The following is a 22,499-nucleotide window of genomic DNA, read 5'->3' as shown; positions in this document are numbered from 1 at the left end:
GTCATTTTTGCGTTTACGTTTTTTACTCCCTGCCTTTTTATTTTTCCTGGTCAGGAAAGGGTTTAAAGGGCATCTCTCAGCATATTTGTACCTTTTGAAATGTTTTCACTGCCTGCCCATGTGAATCAAAGGTGCAGAGGACTCAGCAATTGCAGAGAGAGCAGAGCCTCTAGGTGTAATGGTAACGCCCCCGTTGCTCCTAGAGGCTCATTTGCATATATTAAAGCATCATTTTTCTCAGTAATTCTGGCCCATATGAACATGGGACCAACACGGGTGCCTTCAGCTGCCAAGTTCACATGTAACAGGTCATCCAGTGTCATAGGGACAAATCTGCTGACAGATGCACTTTAAATCCACACTACAGGTACATTTATGTTGTGGAATTTCTCTATAGTGTGTGGTGAGAGTCCTTCAGATCTCCTCCACATTGCTTCTACTGTAAAAGTCATAGTGTGTATACCACGTGTGGATATTCTCTAAGGGTTTATGCACACGTTGCGTTCATGGGTTTTTCATGCAGAAAGCCTGATGTGTGAATAAACCCTTAGAGCTGATGTACACAGTCAGTTTGCAGGCTGTTTTAGTGGTAAGAAAGCATTGCTTCATGTGTGGAATGACGTAGTACATATGGCACCAGATGGTGCATGTATGGCATGACACTGAGGCTTTGTTCTAGGGAGTCATACCGTCTCTATGCCCTTCGGTGGTAGTCTCCACACTCCAGCTGTTGTAGAATTGCAACTCCCAGCATGCACAATTAGGGCTCTTTCACACGAGTGGATCCCGTGCGGTAATCCGCTGTGTGAAAGAGAGCCAAGCCCCATTCCGGACAGCAGAGACACGGAGCATTAACATGATTGATGACGCTCCGTGCCTCTCTGTGATCTTTTTACTACAAAATCACAGTGAGATAAAGTTGTCACCGTGATTTTGGAGTAAAAAGATCAGACAGGCACAGAGCATTATCAGTCATGTTAATGCTCCGTGTCTCTGCTGTCCGGAACGGGGCTTGGCTCTCATTCATGCTGCGGATTACCCGCACGGCATCCGCTTGTGTGAAAGAGCCCTTAGCAAGTTCTGAGTTAGAAGTCACTTGAAGGGCCTGTTTTCATAAGCCCTTAGGGCAGGTGTGGATGACTTTAGAAAGGTGCAGTTTTCCTGTTGTAACCTGGGAAGGGCTTGAATTCAGTGCAACAGAATGAAAATGAGAATACATCACTGATGAGATGCATTCACAGGCAGAATACACAGCAGTAAGATCCAGTAACTCACTGGTGACATCTTCTGATTGTCGATGCTTCCTTTCACCATGTTCTCCGGAACGCCCAGATCACCATAACATTTCTCTGTAGACTTTGCTCTCTAGAAATGTTGGGCTACCCGCACACGGGTGTGGGGAGACTAGCAGAAAATCCACACAAAATTCTGTGCATTTCTGCACCAAAATCTGCATGTGGTACTTGCGGCTTTTGATGCGGATATGATGCGATGCATATCTTTTTGCAGCAGTTCTCACCCTTGTATTGAAAAGGGTGAAATCCACACAAAAGAACTGGACAAAGAATTGACATTCTGTGCATTTTAAAGAAATTGGCAAAGTGTACGTGAAACTTGTGTAATCTAATACTCTTTGCTGGTACTGTTTTACACAGCGGTTTTTCCACACGAGAAACTGTGTGTAATCCACAAAGTGTGCAGGTAGCCCTAGGTTCCTTACTTTTCTTGCATCATCCCCCAACTTCTGTGCAGGCAGAATGATTAACATCTTCATGCCTGCCTATGCTGCAGACCTAAAGTGGGCACAAGATTGCAGTGGTGAACAGTGGAGCATGTTGCTGATGGATGCCAAGTTCCACTGCGGTTTTTAGTTTCATCATCGCTTTGACAAAGTAGAAAGTGGCGCTCGCTGCTGCTGTCTGCTTTCCATGGGAACCTTTCATGATCAACCGGTCACGTCAGCTCTATTTACTTGAATGGCGCTTAGCTGCAATCCCAGTCAAAGCCCATGGATGTGTGTGGTGCTGTTCCTGGATAAAAAAAAAAGACCCTTTTTACATTTTGGGTATACACCAGTCAGCCATAAAACCAAAACATCTGGCAGATGACGTGAATAAGGGTCTTTTCACAAAAAAAAGGGGGTAGATTTATTAAAAATGGTGGAAAACTCGCATTATTGCTCATAGCCGCCAATCAGATTGATCCTCTCATTTTCCAAAGTAGCTCTGAAAAATTAAAGGTGCAATCTGATTAGTGGCAATGGGCCACAGTGGCAGTTTTCCAGTATTTTCGTAGTGCTGCTTTAAGACAGTTTTCTTGCAGTTTTTTTTTTAAGAATCTCTTCATGCTCTGAGTCTAATTTCCCATATATTAAAGGAAAAGTATGACAAAAGAACGCAAGAAAAATTTGACAAAAAAAAAATGCCATACCATGGTGCTTACAAGATATATTGTGGCAGCACCCTAACATTAAATGTCTTATGTCACTGGCGTCTCTCAAGAAATTGAACAGTAAGTTCTTGAGGGATTATCCAGTTTTTATTTTTTATGTTGTGTCCCCCCCCGTCGATGTGTAATATGATTGATTATTGCCTTACCGGGCCTGCGATGATCTCTCCTGTCTAAATAAATGGCCGGTGCTTCCAGGATCACGTGCCGTACATTTGGCAAGTGATCCTAGCCAGGTTACTACCTGCAATGTACACGAGTTGCACAGATACAACCAGGCACCCTTGGGTGCTCACTGTGCAGAGTGCCCATACTGACTGTCCACCACCGAGAGCTTCTGTAATTGACATGTGAACACCAGAAATGGACCATGGAGCAGTGGAGGAAGGAGACCTGGTTTTATGAATCATGTGGATGGCCGGGTGCATGTGCATCACTTACCTGGGGAAGAGATGGCACCAGGCTGCACTATGAGGAGAAGACAAGCTGGCAGTGTGATCCTCTGAGAAATGTTCTGCTGGAAACCTTGGGACCTGGCACTCATAAGGATGTGACATATAGCCTCTACCTAAACAACGTTCAGACAAGTACTCCCCTTCTCCATGGCAGCGGTATTCCCTAATGGCAGCCCCTCTTTCAGTAGGATAAAGTCCTGGCCACACTGTAGAAATTGTTCAGGAGTGGAGGAACATGAAGAAAAGTTCAACGTGATGACCTGACCTCCAGGCTCTCCAGAGCTTAGGCTACTTTCCTACTAGCGTTTTTGCTGGATCCGGAAGGGTCCAGCAAAAGTCGCTTCCGTTACTGATTATACAACCGTCTGCATCCGTTATGAACGGATCCGGTTGTATTATCTTTAACATTGCCAAGACGGAACCGTCATGAACTCCATTGAAAGTCCATGGGGGACGGATCTGTTTTCTATTGTGGCAGAGAAAACGGATCCGTCCCCATTGACTTGCATTGGGGTTAATGTCTTGCTCCGTATCCCAGGACGGAAAGCAAAATACAACATGTTGTAGTTTGCTCTCTGGTATAGGAACGGAACGCATTTTGGAGCGTCCAGTTCAGTTTTGTCCCCATTGACAATAAATAGGGACAAAACTGAAGCGTTTTTTTTTTTGCCGGTATTGAGCCCCTATGACAGAACTCAATACCGGAAAACTTAAACGCTAGTCTGAAAGTAGCCTTAATCTGATCTGTGGAAAGTGCTGGGAAAACCAGTACAATCCACTGAGGCCTCGCAATTTACAGGACTTAAAGGATGCTGTAAGACTGCCAACTTCTTGGTGCCAGGTATCACAGGACACCTCCAGAGGTCTTGTGGGGTCCATGTCCTGATGGATTGGAGCAGATTTTGGCTGAACGTGTGGGACCTACACAATAATAAGCAGGGAGTTTTAATGTTATGGCTGATTGCTGTATGTGAAGAGTCAGATAAGGTAAAAAACGTGAACAGACGTTCACTTCATTAGTCTGCGGACTTGTGTTTGTAAGTTAAAACTGACTAGATCATTCGTCAACTTGGTCAAGTGTGTTTGGTCATGTTAGAACAAGCGTGGGTCTGGATGACTGGTCAGATCACTCCTGGGTACTGGTGTGAATATATACTTTTCATGCACGCAATCCTTTCCCAGTCTGTAGGTGCCCAAGTACAGGGCGTCCGATCCTTCTCTCTTCTGACATCATTTGTCAGGACAGAGTTGTGAGCTCCCCATTAGGGTGCCTTCACATGTGGTGAAAAAATCCACCAGAAAATACGCAGGTGCAGATTTCTGTATGGATTACATCCCCCCCCCCCCCTCCATTGAAATGAATGACTACTGCCACACATTATTGTTTATCAGGGGAACACAGGGTGTGACGCTTTTCAGCCCCATAGGATAACATGGGTGAAGTCGTCTTTTTTTTTGTTTTTGTTTTTTTGCAGCGTATTTTCTGGCGCATTTTTCTGCCGTATGTGAAGGCACCCTTTGATTCACGTCTGTCCCCACTGAAAATGGCAGGGTTAGTTGACAATAGTGTGAGTATGGGCCTTAAAGGGGATCTTTCACAGTTTTATTTATTTATTTATTTTTTTAATATTGGAAAACCACTGATTTGTGAACAAACACATTAAAATCAATGGGTTCATGTGCTGCCTATGGAAAATGAAATGTCTGTTAAAAACGGATATGTGAACAAGGCCTTAAAAGGGTATTCCATGATTTTACAAGTGATAGGTGGAGGTTATCCTAAAGCTAGGACCAGACCAGAGTACCTGCTGCATGTGATCTCGGAGACAAGTTAGTGTATGTATATATATGTGTGTGTATATATATATATATATATATATATATATATATATATATATATATGTGTGTGTTGTTTTTATTTTTATTTGGTTCATGTGTAGTGACATTTACAGCTAAACTAGAATATCTGAAGACACCGGAAAAGCCATAGCAGCAGCTAATAGAAGAATACGCAGTGTACAAGGACATGCAAATCAGTACAGGGAGATCCTAATGTCATTTATGTTTATTCTTTTCTTTGAAGAGGGTGGAAGTTGAGTTGAAGTGCGTGAATTGTGACTTCCTGTCGGTTATGCCCCTTATAGCTCCTAATGTAATTACCGCTATTCTGATAAGTAGTGATGTCCTTTCTGCTGCTTGTCCAGTGGGTCATTCTGGAAGCGTTCCACCCTGAAATTTAGAACATACAGTGACAGTAAAAGCATCCTTAGAGATCAAGTTCAGCTTGGCATAAAAATCAAGAATGGGGGCCCTATATAAAACAGTAGGGTTCGTGGTGTGCGCACAGTATGTAGTGGTCCAAGGAAGGACAACCAGTGAATCGGTGGCAGGGTCATGGGCGGCCAAGGCTTATTCTTCTGCCGGTGGAGCAAAGCTAGCCAGTCTGGTCTGATGGCACAGAAGAGCTACTGTAATAGAAACTGGTACTGCTGGCTGTGATAGAAAGATGTCAGCCACATGGCTATGAAGTGACAGTACCAATGCTGAACCCCTGTCCGCTACTGAAACACAAACAGTAGGCATGTGAGAACCTGACCATGGAGCAATGGAAGAAGGCAGCTTTGTCAGAATCACCTTTCCTTTTACATCAGGTGGACATGCTTCACTTACCTGGGGTGGAGATTGCGCCAGGATGTGAAATGGGAAGAGGCTAAGCCACTGGAGTCAGTATGAATGCGCTGGGCAATGTTCTGCCCAGAAGCCTTGGGTCCTGGCATCATGTGGAAATTACACTGAAGTACCACCTACCTAAACATTGTACAGACAAAGTACAAAAATCTTCAGGAATGATTTGAGGAACCTGACAAAGAGTTCAAGGGGATGGCTTAGCCTTCAAATTCAACAGGTCTCAATCCAATTTGAGCATCTGTGGGATACTGGAAAAACAAGTCCGATCCCCGGAGGCCCCACCTCACAATTTTCAGGACTGAAAGGTATTGTCCAGCCCTTTTACAAGAGGTAGCCTGTCCTCATGATAGACCTTCACTATCTGATCGGTGGGGATCAGACACCCCGCAAAACCAACCATCAGCTGCTCTGTAGTAGCCCCCGTGCTTGTGCAGTGGATAAATGCAGAGCCACAACAGAGCAGCTGATCAGCGGTGTGTAGAACCGCTGCAATCGGATAATGATGGCCTATACGGAGGATAGGACATCCCCTTTAAAGATGTACTGCTACTAATGTCCTGGTCCCAGATATCACAGGACACTTTCAGAGGACCTGTAGATTCCAGGCAGAGGCAGGTCAGAATTTTATGGCACCATAAGGGTCCTATAAATATTAGGCAGATGGATTAATCTTATGGCTGATCAGTGTACATTTATTATGTTTAGCCAACCCTTAGAATACAGTAGGAGAACCAGTTGACCTATTTTCCTCTTATGGGGCTCTTGCCCTTCTGGCCTTTTAGAACATATAGACCTCATAGAGGGGCGTCACCCATTCAGAACCCTTCTTTGTGGGCCAGAACTTTTTAAGTGGCTCCCATTCTGACAGACTGGTGTCGTCCTTGTGTATTACATGGACATCCACTTACCTGAATGACCACTGTATAATAAATCAGTATCCCAGTAGTAGGGATGGCGTTCGCAGCTTTACACTTTTGTAGATCCTTTTGTCCCATCTGCAACCGTGAGAAATAATGATAACCCAGACTTGGCGCACCATCATAGTGGATGCCGGGTTACAGCCTAGGATCGCCATCCTATCTTGAAGCACGCCATAAAATTCAGCACATTCGCTAGAAGCGCGGTGCCATTCATTACAGGAGAATACCGCTGATCTGCAGCCTCCTTTTATGATTCAGTGATTTACAATTCACGATGGTTTCCAATTAACAAGTTTAATCTCTATGGAAAAGAATAATTATTGTACAGTGACATTTGAACGGTGTCACTGGATTTCAGCTTCGAAATCTATTATCTTTGTGTCATTTACATGTTTGGTTAAAACCACTTATTTCCTTCATAATTACATGTCACAATTTGTTTCCACTCGGAGTTCAGGTTTATACTGTAATTAAGCAACAGAAGAGAAATCCCAGCCCCAAATTAACATGTAATGAATGTTTTGGTGGCAACGTGACTGCTTGTACACGTGTAGTTTTATCTGGGGGTACTTTTGTAGTCTTTTTAGCATGATCCCTCGCCTTTAGTATGAGCTAGCCAGAGGGGGGCCCTCCATGGCTATGCTTAAAGGCAATGTATCGCCTATGTATTAAAGCACATACTGAAAATGTTTTTGTAATCCGTTTTGAAATTCGTATTGTAGATTTTTTTTTTTTCCATTTTCTCTGCAGGATTTTGGATGGGGCCACCTTACCTGGTCAGAGATATGCTTTACAGCAGCCCTTCGGGAATCTGTAGTCTGGAGAGGACTCATTGGGGGTCTTTTTATCAAAGACCGGCGTTTTACACCTGACATTGATACCCCATGTGTTGCCGGAGGATGCGCCTAATTTATTACAAGGCGCACACCTTTGTCATAAATTGGTCCCATCATCCGCTAATGCGTGTGCCTAGAACCCCTGACTGTTGTAGATTTCAGTCATATGCCTGATAACAGGTGTAAATGTTGAGTTTGTCAGCCGATGTCCCCACCCCCACGACTTCCCAGTGACGAGGACGGCATAAAAATGTTGCATGGGCCTAAATATAGTTGCACAGACTATACCAGTTTCCTTTGTACTGCTCTTTGATAAATAGCTCCCATTGTTTTCTGTCGGGAAGTATTGTGGGTATGCTTCATGCAGAGGTCATTGTGCAGGGAGGGGAGAAGGGGAGTTGTGACCGTCATGTTCTAGCCAGCTTTATAATGGAGCTGATGGCTTTTAGGCTTCGTTCTTTCTCTTACTATTCCCATACTTCATTAGAAGATCTGGCAGGCTCATCCGGCACAGAGCAGCCTGGCGGATCTCCTAGTATCTGACGTTGCTGGGTACCCATTGGCTGCAATGAGATCTGGCAGATTTCCGGCATAAATGCCATGTTTCGTCCAGACGAAAACAGTTACATGCAACCATTTCTGTTCTGCGTTTGTGCCAGATCTCCTTAACGGAGACGTGAACATAGTCTTGGTGAATCTTGCATGTCCTCTCCTACAGCCATGTTTTACTGCGGCCTGATTAGGAGTGACCCAGGACAGGTCTGTGCAGGGTGGAGAGGTAGTGAATGGTATAGCAGACCGCACTCTTTGTGACTACTTCATTATCTGGGTACAAATACTGGCCATTCAAACAGGATGTCAGGTTAGATTTTTTTGGTGGTTGGGGCCGTATTTGCAAATTTCTTCAGACCCGTCTGAATCCTGTTAACGGAAGCCCCAGACCAGGCCAAAGATCCGTCATGATGACCACATTGCCATTTTAGCTCGTAACTTCATCTTGCATCGCAGAGAACACACAGCAACCTGTGGGTTTGGGGTACGAACAAAAGATTGATCCTCTTGAGCCTTGTCACCCACTTTCTTTTGACTATTAATGGCCGCTCTGTGCTCCTCTCATCAAATAAGTAAGCAAATGTAGGTGACCCTATAGACAGCCAGCCTCTTGTATGACCCCCTCCTTCCATGAATGATTGCATTTCAGCTGAAGAATGATTATTTTTACCCAGTCCCAAGCAGTTAAGTTCTTCATTTATATTCCCCGTCTGTTTGAGAGCTGGCGGTGACAGTATAAATTGTGATGCATTTCTTCCATTTACATCTGACTTGTGAGGAATAAGTTTATTTATTTTTTTTCTTGTTTTTTTTAAAATATTTTTTATTTTTTTTAAAGAATGCAGTGTAGGCGATTGGGGAGGGGGGGTTTGCGGGGAGGTTAAGCCTTTGTATCCCTTTTTGTTTCATTACTCATGCGAGAGATTGAAGTGTGCCGTGGCTGGAAGGTGCTGAGATGGGCTGTTATTTGGATATCCTATGCACGCCCAGAATTTCTCACAAAGGAAGGGAGTGCAATGGCTGGCAATTATAATTCAGAAGAGCGCGTCCTACAGCAATTACCAGAGCCGGCTCTAGGAGAGCAGGGGTGCTATATGTCTGGAAATTGGAGCTGCAGCAGTAACAGCCTCTTGTGCCGTGCACATTATAGTCCAGTAACCGAGATCCAAATTCATTTCACAGCTGTAATTGAATCCTCTGGCTGATGCCGGAGAAATCTTTGATATCTCGCAGCCCCTGTTGCTATACGGAATGCCTTCTTACATATTTGCATTATGTCTTGCAAAGCAGCAGCTGATACATTATGGAGTCTCTCCGGGGGATTCATTCGCTTCAAATGCTCAGAACTTTGAAAGCTAAAAAATAAATAAAAAAAGTAAAATTAAAAGATGAATTTGTGCCAATATCTTCCGTTTATTTCCTCAAATTATGCTTATTTTGTAAAAGCTCTTGGATGGTATAACTATAGCCATTACCTGCACGGTGCATACAACATCAGGCTGTTCGCCTGTCACTTTTATTTTTCTAACGCTCATGTTGCCCACCCACAGTCAGGGCGGCCATATTGTTGACTGAACTGATTTTATTTTTTATTTTTTTCAGAAACGTGCAACATGTCAATTTGTTACGGAGCATGGCTGTCAGCTAAAATTTATCTTCCTCCTAAATCCCATCTTTTTATGTTGTTGCCTATTTCACTTCATTTGGGAAAGAAAATGGGAGGGAGGGGGTGTCTGAATTTGTCTGTAGCTGGAAATTTGCAGCTATAATGCTGTGAATTATAGGGATTTTATTGGACAAACATGGCTGCTTCCTTCGAATAGGTTTTGTACAGTATTGCATCTTAGCTCCATTATAGAGAACGGTGCTGCGCTGACATACTGCACATAATCTGTAAGCGGGTGTGAGGGTACCTTGCAGCCATGCTTTTCTAGACTTGCTGCATTCAGTTGTCCCCTTACCTGAGCTGGTCTTCCTTCCAGGATGGAGGATCTTGGTCTTCCTCAATGCTTTGTGCGGAAGGAAATATAGGCCCTTTTTTCCACTCCTGGATAACCCCTTCATTAAACTGCGGACAGCACACAGATCTTGTCCCGTGTGCTGTCCGCATCCGTTTGTCCGTTACGTGGCCCCGCAAAAAATTGAACATGTCCTATTCTTGTCCATTTTATGGGCAAGGGTAGGACCGCTCTATAGAGGGCAAAACGTTTCCGTTTCATGTAATGCACACATGGCCAGTATCCGTGGGCATGAGCCCTAAGGCGACATTCACATGACCATAGTTTTAGTCTGCGTCTGATCCGCATTTTTTTGTGGCTCGCACGCAGACCCATTCATTTTGGTGGAGCTGCAAAAAAGAGCGGACAGCACGCAGATGTCGTCCGTGTGCCGTCCGCATCTGTGCCTGCAAATTATAGAACGTGTCCTATTGTCCATTTTACAGACAAGAATAAGCATTTTTACTATGGGGCCTGTGAAAAGTGTGGGGTGCACATGGACCGCTTCTGTGTTTTGTGGATACGTGACTTTTGGGCCGCAAAAACAATACGGTCATGTAAATGTAGCCTCCTACAGTACCAGCAAAGTGAATGAGATTTCAGAAACGTCATGTACGCTTTGCTTTTTCATTCCATGCGGAAGTTGCCCTGCCGTGTGGATTTTACCCTTTTTTTCAATGCAAGGGTGAGATCTGTAGCTAAACTACAATAAAAAAAAAACGCTTGCCGTTTTTGCTGCGGCTTTTTTGTGGAATTTCTGTAAAACGGCCCCCACCCATGTGCAGGTAGCCTTACTGTGTTGTGTATACAGCTCCTATGTGTCCTTTTGTTGTTTACTGCAAATAAAGCGCTCTGATCCTCTATTAATACTCCGATCTGTCTTGTACTTCTTGATAACTTACCAAATGTGCATGTGAGATTTTTGCACAGATGACATTGCCTTTAAAGAGAGTTTTGTCAGCAGCGCATACGCCCGTCACTCGAGATACGTCTGCACTGCTCTCCCTGTCACCTATACAGGTAACAGTGTATGAGAAATCTTCACCCTTTTTTGCATTTCTTTGATGCATTTGCAGTGTGTTCATGTTGGAAGCTGCTTTTCTCAGTCTGTGGGAGGATCACCTTGGCTGACTCTTAAAGGGGTGGTCCACTTTTATTTTATTATATTGACCTATCCTCACCCGGGACCCCTGACGATCAGCTGTTTAAAGAGAAAGCAGTGCTCGTAGGAGCCTGTCTTCTCTTAATTGTTTACCTGATCGCAACCGCAGCATTGAGCAGTGTAATTACAGCTCAGCCGTCCTATTCGCTTCAATGGGACGGCTTTGTAGTATTTATTTCAATAGGGACGGAGTGAATGGGACGGAGCAATTGTAATTGCACTGCTCAACGCAGCAGTTGTGATGGTGAGCAGATAAACAATGAAGAGAAGGCAGTGCTCGTATAAGCGCTGCTTGCTTTTCAGCTGAAAGGTAGGGGTCCCGGGTGTCGATCCCCCGCCGATCTGATATTGAGGATCTATCCTGAGCATAGGTCCTCAATATGAAGATGCAGTTCACATCTTGCTTTTGCATGTGTACAGGGTAAGCTTCTGATGTACATGCTAAATGTGTCCATAGGCCTCCATGTACTTACAAATATTACCATAGGAGTCAATTGCTGATGTATAACTGTACGGTAAGTAGTATACAGTGAGGTTCGCTCCCAATGTGGACAGAACGGATATGGGATCAGAGCCCTTAGCTTGGACTATAAGGTTTATTGAGAATTATTGTCTGTAGTATGCTATAGCATTTCATGAACTGTACACAGGAAAACATACAACGTCCTATATGATCTCATGTCTTTGTGGCCGTGCTCAGGACCAGGGTGATTTTTAAATTTTCTTTTCCATCAGACCTATTGAAATGTTGGTGTTATTCAAAATGTCACCCCTGCACCCCCTGTTATACCTTATGGTATCTACAAGGTGCCCATAGCTTCCAAGCAGCCGGTCTCATTAAGATAACGAACATTTTTTTTAGGCTGATGTTCCTTATTACTGTTAAGGTCTGCTGTAAAGGATTGGACTGCCCTAGGAGATGGGCCGAGCAGACGGCAGCTCCACTTGCCACCAGGGTCTCTTTCCTATGGGATGATTTAAAAATTCACCTATTAGATCTTATTGATGATATGTCCTTTTGTGTACGACGGCGTCCACGGATGATGGGAAACGTGGATCCCCAGTCCAACATGGCAAGTATTGACCTTTTCCTTCCACATCTGTATAACCAAATGACAGGTGATATCTATTAGATTGGTGGGGGTCCTACTGCTGGAACCCCCACTGATCACAATAACGAGGACATTCATCTCAATCGGACCACAAGAGGTAGCCAAGTTCAGTGCTTGTCTTTTTTCAGCTGGTCCCATAGAGATGAATAGAGTGGCCTTGTGCGTGCCCGTCCTGAACTCTCCTTTCATTTTTGGGGGCACTGCGGGGTGCGGGTCCCCCTTCTCTTGGTGTGTGTCCCAGCGGTATGACCCCAGCTGATCTAATAGTTATCCCCTATCCTATGGCAAGAGGGGAATACTTGAAATTACCGGAATACCCCTATAACAGCCTTGCTGGATTTGGTCTTGGACTAGAGACGTACGACACGCGCTCTGGGTCAGGTTGAGGGCATGGATTTTTACATTGCCATTCTGCGGAAATCCCATCTGTTTACTGCTTAGTGGTTCAGGTATTGTGTATTTTTTTTTTTTTTTCTTCTCTTTAATACTATTTTGGGAGTAAATTGCACAATTTGAAATCCTCTGAAGATAAATTTAGATGAAGGCTGTGCCTCAGGGTAACTGACCCCAGTCACCGTAAGATATGGCGTTTTTATTCATTTATTTTTAACCCTCCCCCTCCCCAAATCTAATTTTCTCCGGTGAGGCTCAGAATGAGTTACAGCTGGAATCGCAGCTTAACCTATTAAGAGCATCTAAATATTCCTTCTCATTTGGCCGCTGTACCCATTTTTCCAGGAAGCCATGCGCGCTACGGAGGTGTATAACCTTAATGGCTTGTTGTATGCCATTAAAAGGTATTGTACACTCATAAAAGAATGACATTTTGATCAATGCTGTTAAAAGAATTATTGTCTTAACACAGAAAAGCTTTCCTGTTACAAGTTTAAAAATATGCCTTTAAAAGCTTTTTATTGAATATCTCTGTGTCCCGGAGAAGGCAAGGCTGTTTTGGCACGTGCTTGCTCTGAAATATTCTGCATTTAAGCCTACATACAAAAGCTGCGTGCTCGACTGGGGGAGGAGCTGTGCGTCTACTACATACACCGAGATATCTGCCTCCGATCCCCCCGAGACATCCATTCTGTCTGGCTCCACAAATTCACATAACAAATAGAGTGTAGAGGTGTCAGAAGAGCTCCGAGCTCTCCTTCTGCATGTAGATCTCCCTTTTATTTATACACCCCGAGACATTTATAACCCAGACTGCATGATGAAAAGAGCAAGAGGGCTGGAGGCGTACTAGCTTCTTAAAGGGGAAGCATACATCACTGGGAAGCATAGTTCTTGTGTTATTAGATTTGGGGGGGAACCTGTGTACTTCTAAGGAAGAGCTTACTTTCATGGCTATTTCTTTTCATTATCTTTGGTAGGAACAGCCATGAGGATTTGCTTTGGTCTTGTACAAATATCCAGTAACATAAAAAGTGGAATGTGATGGTGTCTTAGGGTACTTTCACACTTGTGTTGTTGGATTCCGGCAGGCAGTTCCGTCGCCAGTAATAAAGTTATAAAGTTATGTACAGCTTTGATGCTCATTAAAAAATGGTGTAAAGGACCCTGTCTTCGGGACAAACAAGATTATCTGCATATGATTATTAAAATTGAATGGCTCTAAATCAAATAGAGGCGCTTTAAATCGAATGTAAAAATGGTGTAAAGGTAAGGCTACTTTCACACTTGCGTTGTTGTTTTTCGGTATTGAGATCTGGCAGAGTGTCTCGATACTGGGAAAAAAAAAAACTTTCAGTTTAGTCCCCATGCATTCTGAATGGAAAGAGATCCGTTCAGGATGCATCAGGATGTCTTCCGTTATGTCAGCATTCCGTTTTGTGACTGGACACAAACCGCCGCAATCTGCGGGTTTAGTGTCTGGTCATAGTAACTGAAAAAAACCGGGTCTGGCACTGAAAACAATGAATGGAGCCTAAAAAAACAGATCAGTCACCCATTGACTTTCAATGTATTTAGTGCCGGATCTATTTATTTTTTTATATATATATATATATATATATATATATATATATATATATACTGCTCAAAAAAATAAAGGGAACACTTAAACAACACAATGTAACTCCAAGTCAATCACACTTCTGTGAAATCAAACTGTCCACTTAGGAAGCAACACTGAGTGACGATCAATTTCACATGCTGTTGTGCAAATGGGATAGACAACAGGTGGAAATTATAGGCAATTAGCAAGACCCCCCCAATAAAGGAGTGGTTCTGCAGGTGGTGACCACAGACCACTTCTCAGTTCCTATGCTTCCTGGCTGATGTTTTGGTCACTTTTGAATGCTGGCGGTGCTTTCACTCTAGTGGTAGTATGAGACGTTGTCTACAACCCACACAAGTGGCTCAGGTAGTGCAGCTTATCCAGGATGGCACATCAATGCGAGCTGTGGGAGGAAGAAGGTTTGCTGTGTCTGTCAGCGTAGTGTCCAGAGCATGGAGGCGCTACCAGGAGACAGGCCAGTACATCAGGAGACGTGGAGGAGGCGGTAGGAGGGCAAGAACCCAGCAGCAGGACCGCTACCTCCGAATTTGTGCAAGGAGGAACAGGAGGAGCACTGCCAGAGCCCTGCAAAATGACCTCCAGCAGGCCACAAATGTGCATGTGTCTGCTCAAACGGTCAGAAACAGACTCCATGAGGGTGATATGAGGGCCCGACGTCCACAGGTGGGGGTAGTGCTTACAGCCCAACACCGTGCAGGACGTTTGGCATTTGCCAGAGAACACCAAGATTGGCAAATTCGCCACTGGCGCCCTGTGCTCTTCACAGATGAAAGCAGGTTCACACTGAGCACATGTGACAGACGTGACAGAGTCTGGAGACGCCGTGGAGAACGTTCTGCTGCCTGCAACATCCTCCAGCATGACCGGTTTGGCATTGGGTCAGTAATGGTGTGGGGTGGCATTTCTTTGAAGGGCCGCACAGCCCTCCATGTGCTCGCCAGAGGTAGCCTGACTGCCATTAGGTACCGAGATGAGATCCTCAGACCCCTTGTGAGACCATATGCTGGTGCAGTTGGCCCTGGGTTCCTCCTAATGCAAGACAATGCTAGACCTCATGTGGCTGGAGTGTGTCAGCAGTTCCTGCAAGACGAAGGCATTGATGCTATGGACTGGCCCGCCCGTTCCCCAGACCTGAATCCAATTGAGCACATCTGGGACATCATGTCTCGCTCTATCTACCAATGTCACGTTGCACCACAGACTGTCCAGGAGTTGGCAGATGCTTTAGTCCAGGTCTGGGAGGAGATCCCTCAGGAGACCATCCGCCACCTCATCAGGAGCATGCACAGGCGTTGTAGGGAGGTCATACAGGCACGTGGAGGCCACACACACTACTGAGCCTCATTTTGACTTGTTTTAAGGACATTACATCAAAGTTGGATCAGCCTGTAGTGTGTTTTTCCACTTTAATTTTGAGTGTGACTCCAAATCCAGACCTCCATGGGTTAAAAAAATTTATTTCCATTTTTTTATTTTTGTGTGATTTTGTTGTCAGCACATTCAACTATGTAAAGAACAAAGTATTTCAGAAGAATATTTAATTAATTCAGATCTAGGATGTGTTATTTATGTGTTCCCTTTATTTTTTTGAGCAGTGTGTGTATGTATGTATATGTGTATATATATATATAATTTTTTTTTTTTACAATTTGATTTCACACAAACGCATCCTAACAGAACGGCTGCATCCTGATGTGCAAAATCAAAACGGATCAGTTTATTTCCGGTATTGAGTTCCTCTGCCAGATCTCAATTAGGGATCGACCGATTATCGGTTTTACCGATATCTGCCGATATTCAGGATTTTCTAAGTTATCGGTATCTGCATCTATTTTGCCGATATGCCGATAACGAATCGGGAACAAGGATCACGCTGCTGACAGCGCGATCCTAGTTCCCTCAGTAGCACAGGGGAGAAGGAAGCAGTGCCTCCCTCCCCCCTGTGCCGCCGCTGCCACCAATGAGAGAAGAGAGGAGGGGCTGTGGTCACTGCGCCACCAATGATGTTAACTCATTCATTCAAATTCAACAGGAGGCGGGAGCTGGCTGCAGAATCATATAGCCGCACCCGACCTCTGACAAGTAGCTGCTATCCGCGGAAGTTAACCCCTGTCGCGGATCGCAGCTACAGCTCATAGAGGTCGGGTGCGGCTATATGATTCTGCAGCCAGCTCCCGCCTCCTGTATATGAATTAATGGGCGAGTTATCTTTGGTGGTGCAGTGCACCCCCCCAACCCCAGTATTAAAAACATTGGTGGCGCAGTGCATTGACCCCCCCCCCCCCAAGCCCAGTATTAAAAACATTGTTGGCGTGGCGCAGTGTGCCCCCCCCACCCAATCATTGGTGGCAGTGGCCACAGGGTCCCCTCCTCCTCATTCGTGGCAGTGGCAGCTTCTGATTGGAGCCCCAGCAGTGTAATCCTGGGGCTCCGATCGGTTACCATGACAGCCAGGACGCTACTGAAGCCCTGGCTGCCATGGTCTGCTCCATGTTGCTGTGTGCACAGAGCAGCAGGGAGAGTGTGAAGTCCTTTTCACCCTGATAGAGCTCTAATCAGGATGAATAGGACGAGGGTTCTAGCCCCTTTTAAAAAAAAATAATAATAAAAATAAGTATAAATGAAAAAGAAAGATTTACAAAAAAAAACTAAACGTTAACAATAAACATGTTCATTTTCAGCAGATTTGTGTAGGAATTAAAATAAAAATATGAAAATGCACAGAATATCGGTATAAATTATCGGCTATCGGCCTGAAAGTTCACAGATTATCGGTATCTGCTCTAAAAAATCTATATCAGTCGATCCTTAATCTCAATACTGGAATTGACAACGCAAGTGTGAAAGTAGCCTAAAAAAAAAGTTTAGTTGCAGGCACCACCAAGCTATGTGGTGGAGCCTATTTCACAACACGAATATCCAAAGAGGTATCTCCCAAGGAAGAGAACCATCTCGCCAGCACCACCTCATGGAAGTGGCTCTCTACGAGTCAAGATTCAACTTTCCAACAAACCTTGCGATTTGACAAGCGAATAAAGCCAAGCCAGATATCCGTCTGTAGACAGCTGTTTCTGGATCCTCGCCCCTCATCGGTATGGAGTAGGATTCTGGCTGGCTGGAAGCGGCTTAGGCAGGGTGCCGAATCTCCTTAAAGAGACCATAGGGAGCCACTTTCAATAGGCGCTGGCTAGATGGTTCTCTTTCTTGGGAGATACCTCTTTGCATATTCGATTCCCTTAGAGCATTGCCAATAAGTGTCCATACCCTGGAGCGTCTCCAGTCCAGGTCTCTTTGAGGAGATTCAGCGCCCTGCCTATATCACAACCCCATAGAGATGTGACTGTAGAGAATGGCATGTAGATGACTAGTGTTCCTCCGCTTCCATTTCTTATCTCGCTGTTGAGGTTATAAAAGGTTGCAATGTAGAGGTATTGCTCATTGCTGTTACAATTGTGAAGTGCTAATTGCTTATTTCTACAAGTTAATATGTTAAGTGCAGACGTCTGATGTGACTGCATTATATAGAAGGTGGCACGGAGAATAATTGTTCCTTTCAGATCCGGACTGGAGAAGAATATAGCCTATGCTCGTCCTTTTGTCGCGCAACCTTCGCACGGTATATACCACCATATGAGCGTTCCACTCCTCTGTCTTTTCCTTCGTAATCACAACATGCTTTTCAATGAACTAATATTTTCAGGTACCTGCCTCTGCCAAGGCATGAGACCTGATGACGTGGTGTGATCTAAGGCCCCTTTCACACGAGCGAGTTTTCCGCGTGGGTGCAATGCGTGAAGTGAACGCACAGCACCCACACTGAATCTTCACCCATTCATTTGAAAGGGTCTGTGTACATGAGCGTTTGTTTTTTCTTCATTTTCTAGGAGATGTTGTTTGTAAACCTTCAGTTTTTTTATCATGCTTGTAAAAAATGCATCAAAATGCATTGCACCTGCGTGGAAAAACCGTAATGCAATCGCAGACAAAACTTACTGACCTTGCATAATGGTGCGAGTTTCCGCTGAACGTACCCTGAATGCACCCGAACCTAAAAACATTGCGCTCGTGTGAAAGAGGCCTTAGCAACCATCAGTGAAAAACGCATTGCACCCGCACTTGCTTCCGAATGCAATGCATTTCCACTGAAGCCCCATTCACTTCTATGGGGCCAGGGCTGCGTGAAAAACACAGAATATAGAACGCGCTGCGTTTTTCACACAACGCAGAACTGATGCGTGAGAAAAAACTCATGTGCTCAGACCCATTGAAATGAATAGGTCAGGATTCAGTGCGGGCGCTATGCGTTCACGTCACGCATTGCACCCACGTGGAAAAGTCGCTTGTGTGAAAGAGCCCTAAGAGATGTTATTTGTAAACCTTCAGGTTTTTTATCACGTGTGTGAAAAACGCATCAAAACGCATTGCACTCGCATGGGAAAAAAACTGAACGCAATCGCAGATAAAACTGACTGAACTTGCTTGCAAAATGGTGTGCGTTTCACTGAACGCATCCGGACCTAATCCGTCACTCTCATGGTGAAAGAGGCCTAACAGACAGGTGACTCTGGTCCTTGCGATGGATTTTTCTGGTCATACAGAGATAACGATTGTTTTTTTCGCCCGTCCTCTGTACGTTGTCGTTCTCCTTTCCATCCACAGAATGGCAGCAGGCGTGCAGCTCGGCCCATTCTCACATTCAGTACATATTCTCAGATTCACCATCTGTAAAGTATCATTCTTGCAAACCGTTATTGACTGAAGATCCATTTGGTTCATTATTAACTTGTGTGTGTATCCCTTCAGGAGATGCATCAGAATGTTTTGTTTGTTATCCACATATTTAACCGCCAGGAATTTTCAGGCTGGAAAGACGGGGGCTTTGTGAGGCAGACATGGCTGTTTTATTAGTAATATATTATCCTCCTGTGTTCTCCGCACATGATATCTTCAGCGTCTCGTCCGGAGGGCTGTTGTACAAGTGAGAACAGTAACAGACAGTTATTGAGAGGCTTTAAAATGATTTGCCAATACAGCCTTCCCTTTACGGCTAGGCCATTGATCCGCTCTGTGATATCAACGCCTGGCTTTCCTTTCTGTTGTGAACCGGGTTAAGTGATTTTTTTTATTTTTATTTTTATAACGGGTGGGGAGGATTTAGTGTAAGCTCGAAAAGCAAAGAGCTTCATTTTAATGTTAATCTCAAACATCTGTCATGCCTCAATCAGTCAGGTTTTTTTTTTAAGGCAAAGAGAGGCATCTGATAACAGACATAAAGTTGTCCGATATGGACGCGGTTTCCTTTCTATTAACGCGCTAAGGTCCAAGAAATAAGCGTCTTTAAGTCAGTTCTTACCTGTTTACTTACGGTATTTCAAGTCCGTCGACTGGGCATAGCTGTATGGAAACAACGGGCAAACCCTCAAAACGGTTACTCCCTGAGATGTATGCCATTCTCCTCCTTCATCTACGCCTGGATGGGTCGAGCCTTAATCATTGGCGTACAGTTTGTGGTGCTCTGTTGTTTGGACCCTAAGGCCGGAAAAGGACCTGTGGTGACGTCACTCCGGTCATCACATGATCTTTTACCATGGTGATGGATCATGTGATGACCGGAGTGACGTCACCACAGGTCCTTTTCCTGCACACAGCAAAGAAGAAGACATAAGAGATGCCGGCTGCGCGATCAAGTGGATTAAGGTGAGTTAAATTTGATTTAATTTTTTTTTTTAACCCCTCCAGCGCTACTGTACTATGCATTCTGTATTCAGAATGCTATTATTTTCCCTTATAACCATGGTATAAGGAGAAATAATAATGATCGGGTCTCCACCCTGATCGTCTCCTAGCAACCGTGCGTGAAAATCGCACCGCATCCGCACTTGCTTGCGGATGCTTGCGATTTTCACGCAGCCCCATTCACTTCTATGGGGCCTGCGTTGCGTGGAAAACGCACAATATAGAGCATGCTGCGATTTTCACGCAACGCACAAGTGATGCCTGAAAATCACCGCTCATGTGAACAGCCCCGTAGAAATGAATGGGTCAGGATTCAGTGCGGGTGCAATGTGTTCACCTCACGCATTGCACCCGCGCGGAATACTCGCTCGTGTGAAAGGGGCCTAAAGGACACCAGGATCTTCAGGGTGGAGTGTGAAAGCCATTAAGGTTTAACCTATATACAGGGTTATGGCCCTGGTAGCCAGTAGTATTTACGGCCATGATTTTGGTGATCCATTGGGATGGAACATACAGTTTGATGCTGAGCAGTAACACATTCTGTGGTGGACAAGGGTAGATTCTAATTACTTTGTTTTTAGTAATAACGTTTTCCTATCGAGGTGATCTAGTGGTATATAGTCTTTGATACTAAGATACAGTATCCTTCCTGCGGTTGACGATTGAATTCTGTTTTATACTTTGAACACACTCAGACATTTATTGAGACTGTCGTTCCCTTATGCAAGTCTTAATCCGCTGTGCGCTGGCGTAAGATGCGTCTAACTTACTAAGAGGCAGGTGGAGTTTAAAAAATTAGGGCCATCTCTGGCCCGCCATGCGCCAGAAACTCCAATCTACTCCAGCTAGGCGTAGACTTGAGCTAAAGCTTAGGCCTGTTTCTGGCGCACGTTATAGTAAATCCGTCTTGCTGCGATGGGCTCAAACCCCTCACGCTAAGAACGTAGAAAAGTGGTGAGAAGCTCAAAAAGTTGTGAATGATAGTGTACAAAAAAACGGCATGCGCCATAATTTGTGACTTTTTAATGACTGTTCTTGTTATTTATATATACTATGTGGACACAGGTTAGGACAAGTAGCGAAATGTCTTCCCTCATAGATATTCCACCATCCGCTGTGAGTGCTATTACTTGCAAAATAGAAGCGTTTAGGACCCACAGCAACCATGAGATGGAGACCATGGAAAGTTACGGATTGGGGTCACAGGCTTAGTGCACAAGTCACCAATGCTCTGTGCAGTAACTGCAGAGCTTCAAACCCCTTCTGTCATTAACAAGAAGGCAAAAACTGCTGTGTCGGGCGGTTCATGACATGGGTTCCTATGGGTAAGCAGCTGCCTGCAAGCCATGGGCGGACTGGCCATAGACCCTACAGGGAAATTTTCTGTTAGGCCGATGCCTAGGGGACCTCCCAAGCCCTCCTCTTGGCCACTAGTCAGATGCGTAAAGAGCTGATGGTCTCAGCATTAATGTAGGAGGATCAGGCATTGATGTACCTGACCATCAGCCGCAGGTGCCCTTCTGAAGCCAACTCTATTGCCCTCCTCAGGGTGATGATACAGTTCCATACTGTGGCATGGGTGGCAGTGTTTAGTTCTGCAGTGTGGTATATGGTGCTACATTGTAGTATTTGGTTCTTCTGGGGCGGTGTTTTGTTCTACGGTACTGCTGGCCCCGACTACCTCTTGCCAGGCCTGGGTCAGTTTGGACCCACCGACAACATGGGGCCACTTAGGCTTTTTCCAGGGCCACTTTAAGTTCCCAGTCCGCCCCTGCTGCAAGCTTTACATTATCAAGCACAATGCCAAGCATCGGATAAAGTGGCGGAAAGCATTCTGGACTTTATGGAAACCTGTTCTGTGGTGTGAGGAATCACCCTTCTCTATGTGCCAGGGTGATGGACTAGTCTGCGTTTTGCCAATGCCAGGAGAACATTACCTGCCTGGGAAAAGCTACAAAGTTTAGTGGAGGACGGGTAATGCTATGTGGGGGTGTCCTTCAGGGGTTCCTTCCACTGAAGGAAAATCTTAATGCTTCAACAAACTAAGACATTGTGGACAGTTGTAAGCTCGCAGCTTTGTGGGAACAGTTTGGGGAAGGTCCTTTCCTGTTCCAGCAGGACTGTCCCCAGTGCACAAACCAAGCTCCGTAAAGGCATAGTTGGGGGAGTTTAGTGTGGAAGAACTTGACTGCACAGAGTGCCGTCCTCAACACATCGAAGCCATTTTGTGTGTGATGCCCATTTTTAACACCTCATATATTCAGGTTTAGGTATGGTTCTGAATGGTATTTCCCACAGAATGGTACAGCGATGGGTACACCTGTTTAGGCAGAATCCTTTTTTAAATGCCACTATTGTGTTAACAAAAAGTTGCAAACGATGGCTCGTTCTGTAATTTGAGACCGTTCACTTGTCTCAAGTCTTTTCAAAAGTGGTCATGAAAGTAAGCGGGGCTCAGTCGCAGGGGTGTGACTTTCTGCAGCTCGACAGCTTTACTGTCATTTACACCAGAAACTTCATAACTGAAGTAGAATTGAAGTCCTGGCGCAAGGACTGCCTGGAAGTGAGACAGG

At 44.8% G+C, this 22,499-nt stretch overlaps 1 protein-coding gene across 3 annotated transcripts in view; it reads left to right on the top strand.

The window, feature by feature from the left end:
- The window catches only part of PMFBP1 (polyamine modulated factor 1 binding protein 1), a 140,043-nt gene that overhangs the window by 4,541 nt on the left and 113,003 nt on the right, over window positions 1–22,499 (top strand). The window lies entirely within an intron of this gene.

Source organism: Bufo bufo, chromosome 10 (assembly GCF_905171765.1).
Source record: "Bufo bufo chromosome 10, aBufBuf1.1, whole genome shotgun sequence".
NCBI classification, from domain to species: domain Eukaryota; kingdom Metazoa; phylum Chordata; class Amphibia; order Anura; family Bufonidae; genus Bufo; species Bufo bufo.
Note: the sequence above shows the minus strand (reverse complement) of the source record. Positions and strands in the feature narration are given on the sequence as shown.